The 18187-nt window shown below is 41.3% G+C and overlaps 1 protein-coding gene across 5 annotated transcripts in view; it reads left to right on the top strand.

Moving 5' to 3' along the window:
• Nucleotides 1-18187, top strand: part of RASGEF1B (RasGEF domain family member 1B) — a 125679-nt gene that overhangs the window by 85487 nt on the left and 22005 nt on the right. The window contains exon 1 of one of the 5 annotated variants that reach the window (XM_042812638.1): nt 16015-16081. The exons of the other annotated variants lie outside the window; for them this stretch is intronic. The gene's annotated coding sequence lies outside the window, so the exon portion shown is untranslated. Of the gene's footprint in view, nt 1-16014; nt 16082-18187 lie in introns of those variants that run through there. 5 annotated transcript variants of the gene reach the window in all.

Genomic DNA, 18187 nt, shown 5'->3' with positions numbered 1-18187 from the left:
ATTTATTTTATTTATACGCACTGGGGAAAAGAAAGATGATCTGCCAGTCAAGGCTGTCCTGTTTATACTGATCTTCTCAGGATCCTGTAAAACATAGCTCAGGCATGCTTTCTCTTGTCTCATTGCTGCTTCCCTCTTCACATCAGACTCATATGACCCAATGTGCCTTCCATTTACCGTCTGTCACATGCATGCTTCTGCTATCATATTACTTCTGAAGAAAACTTGTAGGGGGTAATTGGCGCGTACATCTGAAAGTTCTCCTGGGCACAAATGAACAGAAATGTTTCATCTACCTGTTGATAACAGCCTTGAATCCTCTCCTCAAGGAGCCACTGTGTGCCTGCCATAGAATCATACAGTCACTCAGGTCATCCTGGGAGAGCACATGTAGTGGAGTTGCCTGTAAAGACTTATTGACTGTGCTATTTCCTCAAAGCAAATCATGACATGGAAAGTTTCTCGAATTACACTTTCTTCCTGGTGAGAACAAACTTAGCAGTTCCTCATACTGCAGGTCATACTTCTAAGAGGAAAATCCTTGTGCTGCTAGAGTTAAGTGCCTTGCATGTAGGGGGAATTTAATGAGGTACCGTGTCACAGAAGCAAGGTTCCTGGCTCCTTTCATTGAGTTTTTGAGGCAAGTTTTCACTGGATCTTCTGCACATGCACAGCTAGAAGGTTGCTTCTTATATTGCTTGCAGCATTTTGATGCTGAAGGACTCCTGCTGACCTCAAGTGAATTAGTACAGATTTGCCTGGTGTGAGTGAGTGATCAAACAGCTATAGGAAATGTGACATTGACTGTCAGGAAGATTTAATGGTGATGAGGTGGAACATCTCCCACTAATGATGCACCTCATCACTCAGTGCATCACTGTCAAATGCTCTAATAATCGTAGACAGAAGGTATTGCAGTGACTACAAGCTGCTTGTGGTTAAAATTAGCTCAATTACACTAAGGAATCAGGATTTGTTTTGTGGCCCAAAAGCGCTTTGTATGAGAAATAGAATCAAATTTCCTGTTTCAGAGGATAAAGCAACAGTAAGAAGTTCATTTGGAAGGTTATTTCAGCATGAGCCCTAGTGAGCCCTCTGTTTTGTCAGTCTGTTTGCATCTCTTGCATGTTGTTGAAGAAAATCCTTGCCTTTGAAACAAAGATAGACTTCAAAGCATAAAAACAATTTGCCTGCCAAGAAGGAAGATAGCTTTTATGGATGAAATTAAGGAGAGAAGGATATGGAGTAGAAATGTGCATTTTCCCACTCTCAGAATGTTTATACATTGTTTTTTCTGGATAAAAGCAGTGTGTGATAGTTTTTCCCCAACACCCACACATGGTTACTGAAAGCTGACAAGTTAACAGTGCCTGGGTTGATTCAGAGCAAGGCCATGGGGCTTAAAGTGGGTGCAGTTCTGTGTTAGTTCCTGTTAGTTGACACCCTCCTGTCCATGTTCTGGTGGTGGTGTCACATAAGTCCTCTATCATGTGATGTGAGTTAACCTTTGTATGAGCTTCGCCCACCTGAGGCCGGGCAAGAAAATTCTCAGTAAGAGCCTTGTCTGGTTCCTTTTTATGCTGTGTGTTGATTCTGGTGTTGTAATCAGTAGTAACTTCATACTATGTGTTTGTTCTGACACCAGAGCAGAGCAATGGGCTGGTGCATGGAGCACTTCTCTTCCTGAGAGCACTGCAAAGATATGATAACACCTCAAAGTATTAGCTGCAAGGCTTCCAAAACACAAATGTGACTAGACTAATCAGGAAAAAAGAGGTGGTTTTCTCACTGGGCTCTGGTTTCCACATCCTAGGAAGCTGTCTAAAGGTGGAATTGTTTGATTCTTAGCTTTCTTGTAGTGAGGAACACTTCAGCTGGTTTTAGTTCTCTCTCTCAAGAACTGGCATTGTTGTTTCACAGACACAGTCTCACAAGTTTCATCATGTGTTGTTCTGCTCTTCCTTTCAGTTTTCATTTCTCCCAATTCCTTGCTGATTTCTCAGAAGACATGCATAGTTGCTTTGCGGAAATAATTGGGAAACTTACTAAGAGAATTCTCTTCTTAAAGCATCATCTGGAGAAGCTGAGAGCCAAATGTGTGATTGTGGCCAGGGAGAAGGCTGTGAGAGGTTGCTGGGGAAGCTGAGATGTGGGGCGAAGGGTGCAAGAAGTCATGGTTTGATTTTTGAATAAACTTGCTGAGCAACTTGCAGTTTAGTAATTCTCGTCTATGCTATAGTAACCAGCATCATTTCATTGACTTCCACGTACCTGAAGATTTGGCTCAACAGCTGAAAAACAATTTGCCTTCACTTAGCTAAGAGACCAAGTGCTGGAAGTAGCTGTTGTAAATCTATTGTATATTTAGAAAGTTGCTGTAGTAGATTTCAGAATGAGTCAGCATTTGGTTCAGTAGCTGTAGCAGTGCATCTGAAGTGATGGGTTTTCTTTGCTGCAAGACAGTGCTGCTTGTGGTATAACAGACGTTGGTGCAGCCTGACATCCATCTTAGAAACTTCTTGCTGCTGAGCTAAATTTAGATAGAACATGAGCTGCAGGGGAGTTGTCATTTTTCAACTATTTTAGACCTCAAAATGACAGCTCTTCTTGACAGTTCTCCTGCAAGAATGAGTATTTCTACTGTGTTTTGAAATAGATGGTGCTAAACATTGCCAGCCTTGGAAAAACCCTCACAACTTTTTGAGCATTTCATATTTCTATAGGGTAAGCTTTTCTTACAGGTATTAACCAGAAACTGGTGAAGTTGTGAAACTGTTATCTGTGATGCAAAAGCAAATTGCAGTTTGTAACTAAACTTTAATTGCAGGTGTATTTAGTAGTTGTCAAATTGGTTGAGCATGGTTCTGTGTAGTTCCTATCTGAATGCTGGTTAAGTATGTGTAGTTCACAGCTAAGAGAAACCTTATGAGTTGTATTTCTTCCTGAAATACCAGATAACTTCCTCTGGTTCCTTTTATTAACCATCAGTAACAGGGTTCTGCAAGCCCAGTCTTTGTCTTAGAGAATCTCAGGTGCCCTAGCCAAGTTCATAGAGATGGTATAAATAAAGCTCAAAATCAAAGTGTTTTGCCAAATTCTCTTTGCAGAGAAAAGCAGATATGGAATAACTACTTAAAATTTGTTAGGAAGCATACACTGCCGTATAACTTTCCTTCATCAGAAAAGTTCATTACAAGAAATTTATTTCATTGATCTATCTCATCCTCCAGCCGCAGTACTGCTTTTCTTATCATTTGGCCAGAAGATAAAATGGTGGGTGTTTTTTTTCCCAATAGATACTTGAATTCTGATAAACATTTTCCTTTGCTCTCCTGGTTTCTTTCAGAAATAGTGTTGCTTTGGATCAGTTTAAACAGAAGTAATTCCTGCTGTATTTTGGGAATTTGTTGAGAAGGAAAATGGACTCAGTTGTTGCCTTTGTGCTGAGAGCTTTCTTCCTGCTGGTTTCTGCCAATTCCACAAATGATTGTGTAGTCCGTTAGCAGACTTAATTTTGTCCACAACAGTTCTTATTACCAGCTTTAAAAAGATGTGATTAATCATCTAATAGTGCCCATAGAAGAAGCTCCCTAAAAATTTTTAAAAAAAGAAGTCTCATTTTCCCTGAGAAACTGTTTGATTTTCTAAATCAGAAGATTGCTTGGTAGTATTTCTTTATTGATAACTGTTCAGTTTTGGATTATATCAAATTCTAAACAGATTTGAACCTTGTAGTAAGCACTTAGTTTTTCTTTGAAATGCAAAATAAGTAGTTTGTATGGTGACTCACGATAAAAGCTCAGGCAAATATGTGTGGAAGTGTGGGTACTGTTGAGATGCACTTCCTCATTTCAATCAGTGCAGAGGTGCCTGCCAACGTACATGCTTGGACAAGATTATAGAAAAAAATGTTATAACAAAAATTAGTAGTGAGTATTCTGATAGTCCTGAGAGGGATTCTAAGTGGGCTAGTGCTCTAAAGGAGAAAACTATCATTAAATCAGTAGGGTAACTTCTCTTGGTGTTTAAAAGCGTCAGAACTGTGAATAAACCATTTCCAGAGTTCTAAAAATGTGAGCAGCTCTGAGATTTCCTTGTTATCAGCTTCGAGCCTAATGGTTATGGAGGAAAGTGACTTGTAACATAAACCAAATTCAAAGAGAAGTAAAGAAGAACATCTGCTTTTTCATGTGCTAATCTTCTCTGGGGACTTCCTCAAATTGTTGTATTTTTGTTAGTTTTCAGTGTCAGAACTGCGAGCAGTTTGGCATGCAATCGTTTTTTGTTTCCATACCTATTTACAGTATAAAGTAGTAAGAGTAAATTCACTGACACCCTCCTCTACATGTCTTCCAGCTGTTCTGACTCCCAGTTCAGCCACATGGGGGCAAAGATTGGAAGAAGTGATGGATTATATGAAATTACTTGATATTTGAATTTATATAATTAGGAAGTTGCATTTAGGACCTTCAAGGACGGTGTGTTATCTTTCCTATAGTTATACTCTCACCAGCTGTGTCTGTGTGAAGATGGGGCAGTGTAAGTGCTCTTGAAGAATGCTGTGTTAGAAGTTTTATTAGTCTCCTATTGCTTACTGGAATTCCGGCAGTTGAGACTTTATGCAGGTAACATGAGTGCAAGTAACATGAACACAGGCATGTGGTGGCTCTTTCCTTGGGAAGTTCTTGTTGCTTACATGCCTTATGAGTAAGACGTTTTACTCCCAGTTTGTAATTGATGTGAGATAATGGTCCTTCAGTATTGCCTTTTACATGATTGCTCTATAGAATATACCACAGATGATGTAAAATGAAGAATGGTTTCCAGGTTAGGAGACTCATCCAGAGCTTCTGCACTTGAAAGTCCAAGGGTGAACTCTGGTAAACCTGCTTATGCCTGGAGAGATATGGGCCTACACTGGCAGAAAACTATGAGCAGCAAGGGACTATGTAGATAGAAAAGTTCTGTGATTATAGTAGTAATGCAATGAAATGCAAAGATCCAGGGAACCACTAAGTGTAGCAAGAGTGAGAGCTAGAAGAATATGCTATCCAGGCTAGGTAACTTCGGTTTGGATTCACATACCTGTGAGTCAGGTGGATCTGACAGGATCAGTTGATCTGTAGATATAAGTTTCACTCTTTGGGTTGGCATTTCCTATTTTGAATCGATACCTTGCAAGATTTCTGAATTTCTTCTCTGGGAGAGTCACGATGCATTGGAACAGGGTGCCCTGGGAGGTGTGGAGTCACCATCTCTGGAGGTGTTCAAGAACTGTGGAGATGTGGCACAGAGAAACATAGTGGGCATGGTAGCGATGGGTTGTGGTTCGGCTAGTTTGGTCTTTTCCAACCTCAATGAGTTTATAGTTCTTGATGCAAAGATAGGGTTAAGACTTCTGAGTGTACCTTAAGCTTACATCTGTCGATCTGTATCCAACTCGTATTTTGGCAGGTGGATCTTTAAACATGTGGAGGAAAATGCGGATGTTGGGCAGCAATGTGCTTTGTCAGGGAGAATTTTGAAAGCTGCTTCTGTGCTGTCTAGCAAATTTTTTCTGTCTTTCAATGGACCATATCTATTTCATAACCCATCTGTTATTTCATTGGTTCCTCTTTGTACCATGAATAGCAGCATCAGTTACTGTGGTGAGGGCAGCTGACATAGGACTTACCCGGGTGATTCTGGGGACAACTGGTCATTAGAGACTGAAGAAAAACTGAGCTGCTCAGAGGTACAGTTAATGTGCACTGCCGTTAGCAAAGCAGTTTTCACGTCCTGCACCAAGCAAGGATGAGACAGAGCAGGACAGCTCTGAGGCATTATTTCTACAGAAGCAAATCCATCTCCACATCGTGTTATTTTTCCTGCATGTCCAGATCAACCCTTTGGCACTGCAGAACAAAGTAGCATTAGCAGAAGAATTCTTGCCTGCGGCTGATGCCTATGGTACTGAAAGCATTAAGGACAGCTCTTGGAGCCCCACCACAGCTCTTATCCTAGGAGCCAAATGTGCAGCTTTGAAGAGCGTGCACTGCTCAGTCTGGGTTGCAGACATAAAACTTTCCCTTTGTGCCCTGAATGCAGACAGAGGGGAGGGAGTTATTAAACCAAAGGAAGTCAGTAATGAAAAGGAAGTGTGCAGTGGGGTGGTAAAACCTGAGCAAAGCAACTATGTGATATCCAGAAGGGCTTAGGGTGCTGATTGGATCCACATGTCACAACAAAGCATGAGGGAAAGACAACCAGCTCAAATATGAGCAGATTGAGCTGCAGCACTGAGGGATGCAGTATGTATGTCACAGAGCCTCATCACAGAATGGGAATTCAGCTTCATCTCCCTGGGAGATGTTACTCTGATGCCTTCATACAGTCCTTCCATTGGTGTCCAACATTTGGGTTTCCCTGGACTGCACTGAGTGAAGAGGAATGGTCTTGGGCTGTTTGTAAAATGTATTACTTTTGAAGTCAGAAATATCCATGTGACTTGATATTTCATTATTTTATTATTTTAATTATATTTTAATAATTTATATATATTTTATTTATATATTTATAATTACATTTTTAATAATTTTATTATTTTAATTATATTATTTTAAAAATAATTACTATGAATGGAAATGCTTATAAATACACCAAATTCAGTCAAGCTTTGAAAAATACCAGCAAACAAATTATTTTTAGAAATCACCTGTGAATAAGATGTCATGTTTCAATGAAAATAATTCTAGAGGAAGTCCATCCCATGTAGTTCTGTATATTTTTTGGAAAATAACAAGAGATCTCTCTTGTTTCTGATAGTAGCTCAACAACCACTAATGTTCTAAAAATAAGAAACACTATGATGTCAGTAGAATAATAATCATTAATATTAAGCTAGATCCCTCAGCAGTATAGCTATCTTAGGTTTAACAGGCAGTAAAATAGTTTCAAAAAAAAATAATTATTTTTCAGTGTTGTCTCCTGAGTCCCAGTATGGTAAATTCTTTAAATTAGTGTTACATCAGTTGAAAGCACTTTAAGAGATGGGTAATTTCCAGTTTCTCAGTATTCAGAGTAATAGCCATTGTTACAGCAATGCCACAAACTAGAGGTAGGAGAAAGCAATCTCATAATTATAGCAAACTTCTTCTGAGAAGATCTGCCTATTTGAATTTTAATGCTGGCAGAAACAGAAGTAAATTGTTCTCCATGGGTTACAAATACCTCCTATTAAAAAGGCACATGAGAATCATGAATTAAAAAAGCAATTTAAGAGGGATGTTGAGAGAATCAGGTTATCCAAGGCAGTGTGGTGAACTTGCTTGCTGGATGCAGACCAGAAGTGAAAATGCACATAAATGCTTGAAGAAATAAAATAACCAGGAGCTTCTGTCTACCTCCTGTAGGCAATAAGCTATCTATTATCAAGTGGTATAGAAACTCACAGTCTTCATCTTTAGGTCCCAGGAGGGATGTGGGAGCTGTAGGATTCATTCCCCCATTGATAAATTTCTGACTGCGTTAATAGTTGGTGTTCATTTCCAAAGAGCGTTTGTAGAGATGGGCTGGGTAATGTGTGGTCTGGGACCAATTGAATTTATCTTCATCATCTATTTCCCTTTTTTGAGTAGTGTGCTTTGGGAATCAGTAGCCCTCTGCTTCACACTGATATTTTCATCTCCTGTTTGAAGCACATCTTTGTGTTGCTTCTTAGGGTGGTATGTGGAAAGGAATTGTTGAAGGTCTTCAACAAGAAAGGAAACAAGGTCAGAAAAGCAGACTGGAATGATGTTCCCAAGCCATTGCTGATAGAAAAGCCAGCCCTGAAATAGTTGGTAATGGGAGCCTTGCCCTGTGCACCACAGTGAAATCAAGTGCAGCTCTTTTGATAAACATGAAACATGGTTTCTCTACTTTTCATAGAAGAACACACAAGAAGTCTCAGGGTAACTAAAACCAGCTGCTGCAGTCATGAATTTTTATGAAGGGCTTTCTGGCAGCCATATTAAATAGTGCCTTTAGTCCACGTCTGCTCTCTGAAGTAATTTCTCTAACGGATTCAAATGAGTGATTTGTTGTAGCAGAGGCTGCAATTTAAAGCTATTGGTCCCTACAACAAAAAGCTCTTCTAATTGTCAATGTTTTCTCATTTGCAGTTTCTCTTCCACTTAGGGTGATACTAGTAAGTAGAAGAAATATTGAAAGGAGGGGAAGAGGGGATGTTCTTTCATTCCTCAGGATTCAGTTTGTAATGCCTGTTTTAACATCAGTTGAATTCCTCTACAACCTGTTCTGGATTTGGGACTATCTGAATTCTTTACGTACATGGCTTCTCTGAAATGAGCATCAGCAAGAGTTCACTCTTGGAGGACTGATGTCTCAAAAGTTGGACCAGCAATTATCTCATATTTATTTCCCATGTGAGCCCACATTAATTCAATGAGCAATATTTCATCTGTGTACCTTCAAGGCTCATGAAGGGAAAGCTACAAGTCATGCAGCGCAGATGAGTTCAGCAAAGTCTCCTCTGTAACATTTCTAGTGTTCACCACAAACTTTATGGACTTCTAGAACATCAGAGAAGGTCCTTCTCCAATCAGGTTATATAATAAAATTATGGAATGATCGAATGATCAACTATTGGTGGTATAACCTTCTCCTCTCCTTGTTATCACTATTTTTTCCAAGAGGCTGTGTCCTGGTATAGCTTGGCCTGTTGCTCTGTAGCCTGGTGTTTGCAATTATAAGTAGTGCTCGTAAACATTGCTAACTGCTGAAAACTGGATTGGGAGTGTATTTTGCATTTCTGGCTCTATTTTTGTGAACACGCAGCTCTAGATGGATTTCACAGTGTTTCTTGGTGGTTTTTTTTCTTGTGTGATTGCAGCCCAGCTGTATAGAGCTTAAACAGTAATGAAATGGATTAGTGAAAACTGCACATAATGACCTCTGATTTCCTCTTAGGAGCTGCAGTCCTCCTCCGCCCGCCCCCCCTTAATTATCCACTGCAGTCTGCAGTTCTGTTGTTGCTTTTGAGGCTGACGTTCATTTTATCTAGTCCATTCTTGTTTATTTCAAGGTGTAATACTTCTTAAAGCTTTTTGTTGCAGAATACATTTAAGGGTAATATTGATCTGTAAAAGCAAATAATGTGAGATGAGGCCCGTACACCCCTTCCTGGCCATGCATAGAGACAGAGAAAGAAAACTGAAGGAGATAGTGGAAGTCAGCATTGTCTGACAGCAAAAGCAAAAACCCTTTTGGGCTTCCATCACATGCTTTTGTGTGCTGAAAGAAGCTGAAACTTCTGTATACATAGGATGCCACCTGCTCATCTGGGCATTTCTCAAAGAATAGTTATTTTGCAGTAGAAAATTCTCTTATATCAATTATCCTAAGCAGTCTGTTTTTATTTCTTAATCTGAATTTAGTTGAGTTCTCCCCTGTGATGGATAAAGGAAGGTGCAGAACAAGCTTTTAGTACAGCAGTTGATGCTTATTCCTCAAAAGCAAATAGAGCAAAGATAGCAGGTAACTACTTGACTAATGGTTAAAAAAAAAAAACTAAAAAAAAAATCTGATTAAATTCTGTATCTGGAAGTGAAATTAAGTTATTCTGTGGAAAATATTGTACTTAGTTTGAAATGTGAAATAAAAACTACTATTTAAAAATGTATATATCGTCTGTGACAGAATAGTACATCTGTCCTAGGTCAGTGACAACAATACAGCAATGAATTTTTAAACTTCGTTGTGAACAGAAGGAGGACACCACCCTTCAGTACAAATCCCCTTCCATTCACTCTTGCCCTACATACCTACATTCGTGTGCTCAGACTGAAGTGTGTAAATGTTTAATGAGTCTCTCCCGGGTCAGCTCCTGTTAATGTGTGTGCATAGCAGCCTGCAGAATTTGAATCTTAGTTTCTGGCAGAGTGCCTGTAGGTTTTAGTATACTATAAGGGGGTAAAAAAAGAAGCAAGCTGCCATTGAAAGCTGGTGAACTGACACAGCAGACAAGCTGCAGCCTATCGTGAGTGTAAAAATATGCCTGCTAAACCATATTTAGACAAGCTTTTTGGGCATGCACTCTTCCTTCCATTGCAAGAGTTACTGGTTAGAATTCATTTTTCATCGGGTAATTGACATTTAAAATGTTTTCAAATGAATATTATTTAATAAAACAAAACAGTGAGGAGTTAAATGGATGACAAGGCTTATGCTTACATCAGGTAAGGGATCCGGAGACCATGCTGCAAAGAGGGGTTGGAGGCTGAAAGCCAGTTCGCCATCTTGCTTTTTGCTGTTGTTTGTGCTGGGGGAAGGGGAGGCAGCTCCTGGACAGTTTTATTCTGCAGGGCTTTGTGATTCTCCTCACCCCTGGAAGCTTCAGGGGACAGCTGGAGACACAGCAGGCAGCTTTCAGTTCAGTGGAGATGGGGGGAAATGTGCCAATGACTGCTTTCTGTCTTGCCCAGGCAAATTTACAAATGAGGGAACTGCTAAGAGGAAAAAATGTAACCTTTGAAAAAAATTCAGATAAACTTTTTAGGGATTTTCAGTTTCTTACAAACACTGACACAGTAGGAAATCTATTCCCCTTGCAGCTGCTGGATCTCATGGTGACAGTTAAGAAAATGCGGATGTGTTCCCTGGAACTTGGCAGAAGTCACTCACTGAATGCCTTTAACATAGGCCATCAAGCTACTTTCATCTGTAATCTTCCTTTTTTCTTTCTTTTTTCCTCACTGAGCTATAATTGAAGTAACACCTTTAAAGTACTAGCAATGTTTTCTTAGTTTCTTGACATCATCTGTCTTTTCTGCTAAATTTTAAGCCCATGGTGGTAGAAAACATTCTAGTTCCCTTCACAAAATAGCAAGCAGAGGGAAATGCAAGTGTGTGTTTTAATCCTACTTGAAAACAAAAGTTGTGTTGTGGGAAGCCTTTGAATCCTTTGTGTGTGCTGATTGTGGGTAGAGATGTCTGAACTCTATCCAAAGACATGTAGAGGGCACTGTCATGTTTACTGAACATCTGGGAGGCACACCAGCTTTCCTGGAAGTCATCTGGTGCAGAAGCTGCTCAGAAGTGGCGCTTTGAGGTCTGTCTGAGAGCCACCACTGCTGCAGGCTAAAAAGGACGAATTCCCTGTGCAAGGGAGTCTGGCATGTTTGGTGTGGTTGGAAGCAATGGAAGAGAGCGGCTTTTGAGCTGCATCAGTCAGAATCTAAATAACAGAGAAATCAACACACAGGAGAAATAAACCATGTCCTTTAAGTAAACAAGGCTGGATCACTTCCTCATTCTGATAATCCTTTAAAATTGATACTGTTTTATTCCCACTACATTTGCAGCATGAGGCTCTCCTCCAGCTCACCATTGCAGGCAGGGTTTATGAATGTTAGAAAAATGCTGAAGAAGGGCTGGTTTATTATTATTCCAACCCTAAACCTGTGCCAGACTGTTAATGTCTTGATGCTTATTCAAGTGTCAGGGAGGGCTGACAGATGTCAGAGTAAATGGGAGGCTGTCAATGAGGAAATGACTTACAATTCACAGGGTGATGGCTGCAGGCTGTCAGGTGGGATGGAGAGGATGGCAGCTGAAAGAAGAAAGGGGTGGAGGCAAGAGCGGGTGAGGATGGAAATGTCTCCTTGTCTGGTGAGTCAGGGAAAGCCTCCAGCAACAGCAACCCTAAATCAGTACTAAACAAAAATTTAGATCCTAACATCTAGGCTTTGGAACAACGCTAGTAAAGGAAGGGCTTAGGGCTTTAAAACCAAGGTGTGTGGCAGTGACAAAGAATCATTTGTAGTTATCCATCAAGGGCTGGAGTCAGATCGCATTTGGTATTCTAGCTTCTCCTGCATTCACACTTCATCTGTGTACCATCAGATAAGGTCCTAGAGAAGAACTATTACCCACAATTTAAAAATCTAATAATTGCTCTTAGAGAAAGTTTCTCCATCTTTCGGACAAAGTAGAATACCAGTCAAATCTGCAGCTAGAGGAAAAGATTCATTTGTAAGACTTTGGGGAAGTTTTATCCGTATAAACAGGAAATCTAATTCACTCAGGACCTTTTATTCACTTGGGTTCAGCCAAATGCAGCCATAAATAATGCAAGTGGCAGCAGTGAATCAACAACTTGCCTAGGAGGTAATAAATCAGTTGTAAGCTAGACAAAGCTGGTATCACCTTTACCTGCCTCCTAAGGTATGTATTTCCCAACATAGGAAGGATATCAGGAACCTGTTAAACATCCTGCATTGTGCTGTACTCTTTTTGATGGTTTCAGACTTGGTAAGCACCCCTAACAGTCTTGACAAAGTTATGCTCGCTTGAAAGGAGATTGAGCCATTTTCTCCTCCTATATTTTAAAAATAAGCTAACTCTTTTTCATAGCAGCTAAGGGTTTCTCACTGTATTAACATCCAACATAACACAGAATTCAATATATTTGTGCCCTGCTTTTGTCATCCAGGCAGAGCCTTTCCAAGCAGTGTGGAGATCCATTAATGATAGACTTGAGAGTCTACCCAGTCCAGCTTGGCTCCTGAAGCGTGTTGTTATTAAATACATAATATAGTTAATGTATGTAGTTAAGAATTAAAAAAATATATATTTTTTTTTTCATTAAATCATAAAAAAGAAGAGGGCATGGGACTATCAGGTAAGATGTTGCTTGAATCTTCCTTTGTCGTACTACTGAGGCAGATGCTTAAGGTAAGGTTTAAGTGATCAGCTGAACTTAGGCCTCCCACCCCCAGTACAAAGATGTACACCTTATATTAAACCTGAAGCAGTTTTTTGTAAATCAAGATGAGAGGTTTGGTATCAGATTCTGCAAATGCTTTCCACTGGTACAGATGTCTCAATTTCAGCGGGAGTTCTGCGCACAGATTTAAATGCATGTGCTGATATTGCCAGATTGGTGCTTACTTTTGAATTTGAGATAAATGAATTCAAATTCTAAATCTTCTCATTGGTCTGAATCAAGAATATGTTGTGGATGGGATTCTGCTGAGTATTTTTAAATTGTCAAATGCATATTATACACTGACTTGTCTGCAGCGAGTTAAATGCTACTTTTCGTTTACTTTGACCTTCCTCTCATTTAAAACCACAGGTTAGTTTTGGCAAGTGTTAATAGCTATTAAATGATTGGTAATCTGTTTTTAATATGATCCTAGTTCAAGTTCAATATGAATAAACACATGGCTTAAATGAAACCTGATGTCTTCCTGCTTCATGCAGGGAAGTGCTGCAAACCACAGGGTAGAGATTGAGAGATTTACACAACAGCAAGCATTAAAATACAAAAAGAATGGACATCAACCATTTTCTCTTCATTTGTTGATGGTTCCCTTGGAGCTGAAGCAGGCAGCCAGCAGCTAGCTGAGCTGATCGTGCACATAGTAAAAGTTAGTCTACAACAGAAATTGCATAGAGTTAGAACACGTCAGTATTTACTATCAGTGTTTCCAGGCATGATGATTTTTCTGAAGTTTCATTTCCTCACATCATACGACATCATGAAATTACTATAAGATATTATTAATTATTTCCCCGTTTTCAATGCTGTTTAATTCTTATGCCTTGGAGAAACACTAGATAGTTTCAGAGAATAAGTTGATATTAGGCTTATCAGCCAAACTGCCAGTCATCAGAAAAGTAACCTAAATTATCTTGAAAAAAACACATTTCCATTCTATGCAAGCACTGTTGGAAGTTGGACTCCACCTTCTTTAGCAGTTGTTATCAGCACTGGTGGTTCAACCCACTTTCTGAAATGGGTCAGGAGCCTGGTTATCATTGGCCTGCATGGAAGTTTTGCATGCATTTATTGTCTCAGGGATTACCAATGGCTATTAGATACAACAATTTCTTCTCTCCTAAAATGGCAGTAGTTTTGAAGCAAAACATTCGCTTTTCACATAGTTGTCACATTTCCTTAAAAAAATACTTTTTTACAGTGATAATAACAGTGGATAGAAGATGAGATTTTTGGACCAGGTTTTTCACAAGCCCATGCAGGAAAAAAAAAAAGAGGCTGGATTTGCAATTTGACTTTGTGATGTACTTCTACAACAGTGGAGGGGTCTGTGTTGGAGCCCAGTATAAATGCCAGCTTTGATGCCTGCAGATCCAACTGCCACAGATCAAGTCTGTGTTGCAGGAGAACATTGCACAGCAATTGCATTTAGTGTGCATTGATCTAATTTAATTTGCTCCCATTTAGAGTTTGGTCTTTTTTTAGCTTTTGTTTGAGATTGATTTCCTTAATGCCTTGCCACTCTGACCATTACCTTATAAAAATAGTAAGCAGAAATAAGTACAGCATTAGAGCAATCCAGATTAGGCATGTCCTGTGCTTGGCATGTTGACTTGTAATTGTGTTTCTCTCACCTCCTGCAATTTGTGACCTGCTCTGAACTCTTGCCAAGTTATTCATAACTGCCTGCACTGCTGCAGTGAGGCCAGCACACAGACTGCCTCGCTTGCCCAATGCTGTAGCCTTTGCCAGTTTTGCAGCAGCACTGATTCATTGGCACTACACTGGCTCCTCGCACCTCCCCTTGGGCAGCCCTTTCCATTGGCAAGCCCATACTCTACCTCAGAAGAGTATTTCTGCTTGAAGTCAGAGGTTGTGTCTTAAAATACAGGAGAGGAGGGGAGGAGAAAATCAATGTGTCATCTACAGATGAGGCAAAAAGGAGAAATGGGAAATCCTTTATCTGGGTAAGATCTAGATCTTTTTTTTCCAGAGATTTCTTGTACATATGCTAACAAGTTCTGGCTGGTGAAGAGACTTCTAAAGCAAGCAGGAATGAAGCAAGATTAAATAGTGCATTGCATTGGGAAATTTGTTACAGACAGGAAATGGAGTTGGGACCATTACTGGGCTCTGCTCTAGCCCAGGGAGGATATGTAGCACCATCCTCTGACGTTTGTCAAACTGGGAAAAGGACAAAGCTGTGTGTGTGACTGCTGGGGCCTCTGACTTGGCCTTGTGTCATCTTCTGCAGAAATTACCCTCCACTGTCATTTTGTTGTATCACATGGTGATGTTGAGCAGAGGGTCAGGATGGGTGTTGGTGCAAATCCTGAAGTTCAGGATGTGTGCGTCATTTCTCGAATGCTCTGGGAAGCTGCAAGCATATCTACCAAGACCCAATCTCAAAAGGAGATTGCTACAGTGGTCCCTTTACTATCTGTTAGCTTCCCAGCTCAATTATTTTAAAAACTGACTTTTAAAGTATTTCCTTCTAGAGAATGAATTTATCAGAAGTGAAAGTGTGACTCTATTTGCTCCGTTTAACAACCCTGCAAACATCTTCTGAGAGGGACTAGGCTGCTGGTGGGACCACTGGAAAAGGGGTAACGGCTTTAAGTTGCACCAGAGGAGGCTGAAGTTGGGTATTAGGAAAAATTTATTCTCGGAGTGGTGAGGTGTTGGCGCAGGCTCCCCAGAGAGGTGGTGGAGTCAGTGTTCCTGGAGGTGTTTGAGGGATGTGGTCAGAGGGGTATGAGTGGGGATAGATTGGTGGTTGGACTAGATCTTAGATGTCTTTTCCAACCTTAATGATTCCACGATTCTAAAGAAAGGACAGAGGTAGACAGGGCTGTGCGACTGCCTTCAACACGGACCTGGCTGAAGGAGCTCTGGATGATGCCATTGCGTACAGAAATAGCAGCCAGAGGCACGTGTCTGATTTAACTCCTTGGGACAGTTTTTCTTCCATTAATGAGGGATTTGATGCTTGTACATAGCTTCAGACATAAATGGTCAGCTCGATCCAGCTTACGCTACTTGCCTGGAAGATGCTGGGCAAGCCCAATCCTCTCAGGCCGTGGGAACAGCGGGAGGATCGCGGCAGACAAGGCGCTGCAGCATCGCTCACCCTCCCCTCGCTCCCCCTTGGCCCTCCCTCCACACCGCCGGGCTGCGCTCCGCCCAGAGTCGCCGGGGCGAGGTCTGCACCGCTCCGCCTCCGGCGCTCCGCCCTCCGCCGGCCCCGCAGCCGCTGGAGAGCGGCGTCTGCCAGAGGCAGCAGCGCGGTGCGGCCAGAGTGCCGGCGGACGCCTGCGGGTAGGTCTGGGGGCTGCGTGTACGTGTGCCGTTGTGGTACGGGTGGGACTCGGTGCTGCGGCAGGTGGGGGCTGGAGGTGAGACCCAGATATTTGTGAAAACAAACAGAAAGTGTTGATGGATCAGGGGCTGGAGTCCCATCAGAGAGGAATGCTTGCTGAAAACCTGGAAGTTTCTTTTCACGAGCTTGTTTAACTGGTGGTGAAGGCAGGAAGGAATTGTGCATGGATTACGTTGCCAGTTTATGCTATGTGTCATCTTAGATTTTAGAGCTGACGGTACCAAGCAGGTGGGTTCTTCCAGTTGCATTTTACTACCTGGGCTCTTCGGTTTTGATGTTCCCTTTGGAAAAGTTGCTACCAGGCTTCATGCTTAAAACTCAGTAGAACTGGTGTCCTCTGATCAGCTGCGAAAGAGTTCTGTGGCATTCGGAGCTGAAGATGCTTGTCTCTGCTGATGGCAGGGATGCTTTGTGGCTCTCAACTTTCCGGAGCACCAAGCGCTAGGTGTCGCAGAGAGGAGAAGCATAATAAGCACCACATGGTTCTCGTGCTGCAGAGCCTTTCTTTCTGAATTGAAGGGCTTTAAAGTTTTTTTTTCTTTTTTTTCTGAGGGGGTGGGGTGGGGTCATAGAGTCCTTACAGTTGAAAAGGGCCTTAGCAAGATCATTTAGTCCAATCGAACCATCATGAGTTTGCAGTCAGTTTGTGCTGCAGTGCTGGAGCAGTGTTCATTTGAGTTGTTCTGATTTTAACAGAGTCATCACGGGTAGAAAATGTGGTAGGAGTTCTGTGCAATGACTTACAAACAGATGAGTTTGTGGTAGCACAGTCTTGGCGTGGGTGTGTTCTTCCCACTACATCCCTGTTCATTCTGTAGAGCTCCTTTCATTTGTTGTGATCGTTCTTCCCCATTTGCAGAGATTAGTGTCAGAGCTTCAGCTCTGAGCTGTCAGAGGAGATTTAAAGTACAGTCTTGACAAGACAGCCATCGGCTTCTGGAGGTAAAGATGATGATCTAAGCTGTTTATTTGTATCTTCATGCAGTGTTCTTAAATGAAAAACTAATTCTGTCTAACTCAGCATGTTTCTATTTTCTTCACTCTACTGTTTTTTTGCTGTTCATATGGACAGTATAGAAAAAATGTTCTCTGCTGGAATGGAGCAGATGTGTTTCAGTGACAGAGACAGAACTTTCATCTGTTCCTGCTTCAGAATCCTTTCCAAAATGTTGGCGGGTATGCAGGTGTACTCTGCATGCACTGACGTGCATTCTTTGCTTGGTGTGGTTTTGTGGGACTGAGCCACAGCACCTAAAAAACACTTGGCTACAAAATGACCTTGCTAACAGAAGTTCCAGAGCGCATTTTGCAGCTGCAGTTGAGAAAATCTGTTGTTTGGTGGGCATGGTGATGATGGGTTGACAGTTGGACTAAATGATCTTGGAGGTCTTTTCCAACCTTAATGATTCTGTGAATCTCTCAATTAGGAAATATTTCTTCTCCAAAGATATGGTAAAGTATTCGCACAGGCTGCCCGGGGAAGCCATATAGTCGCTGTCCGTGGAGCTGTTCAAAAGCCTGGAGATGTGGCAATGAGGGACATGACATGGTGGGGATAGGTTGGTGGTTGGACTAGATGATCTTAGAGGTCTTTTCCACTCTTAATGATTCTACGATTGACAACCAGGAGGCCAAGACTATTTCCAGCCAAAAGCTAATGTTAATTTCTCCTCTATTACAGCTGCTGTGAGAGAAAAAAAGCATTAAAGAATCCAAATCCCTACTTCTAGAAACATGTGTAGGTTGTGCTTAATGTGCTGATGGGACCATGGAAACAATAGAGCTCAGTTTCCCTAGGTGGCTCTGAAATAGCAGAATGTGACTCAGATCCACGTGCTTAGAATACTTTGGTTTTGATTCATTGAAACACATCTTCTCTCCACAGTAAAATGTTCCCTGTGTCACCTGCCCCTCCCATGGGGCTAGGTGTTCTGCTTATACCTTGTCGCATTTGACAATAGGGCCAGAAATACCAGGTCATATACCGATGGAGAGAGGAGCCTGGGATGTTGTGAGTTGGCATCATTCCGTGCATTGAGGTGTTG

This window comes from Centrocercus urophasianus, unplaced genomic scaffold, assembly GCF_019232065.1.
Source record: "Centrocercus urophasianus isolate 14NV4802_14NV808 unplaced genomic scaffold, USGS_Curo_1.0 seq_13, whole genome shotgun sequence".
In the NCBI taxonomy this organism is placed as follows: Eukaryota; Metazoa; Chordata; class Aves; order Galliformes; family Phasianidae; genus Centrocercus; species Centrocercus urophasianus.
This window is presented reverse-complemented; position numbering and strand designations above follow the sequence as displayed.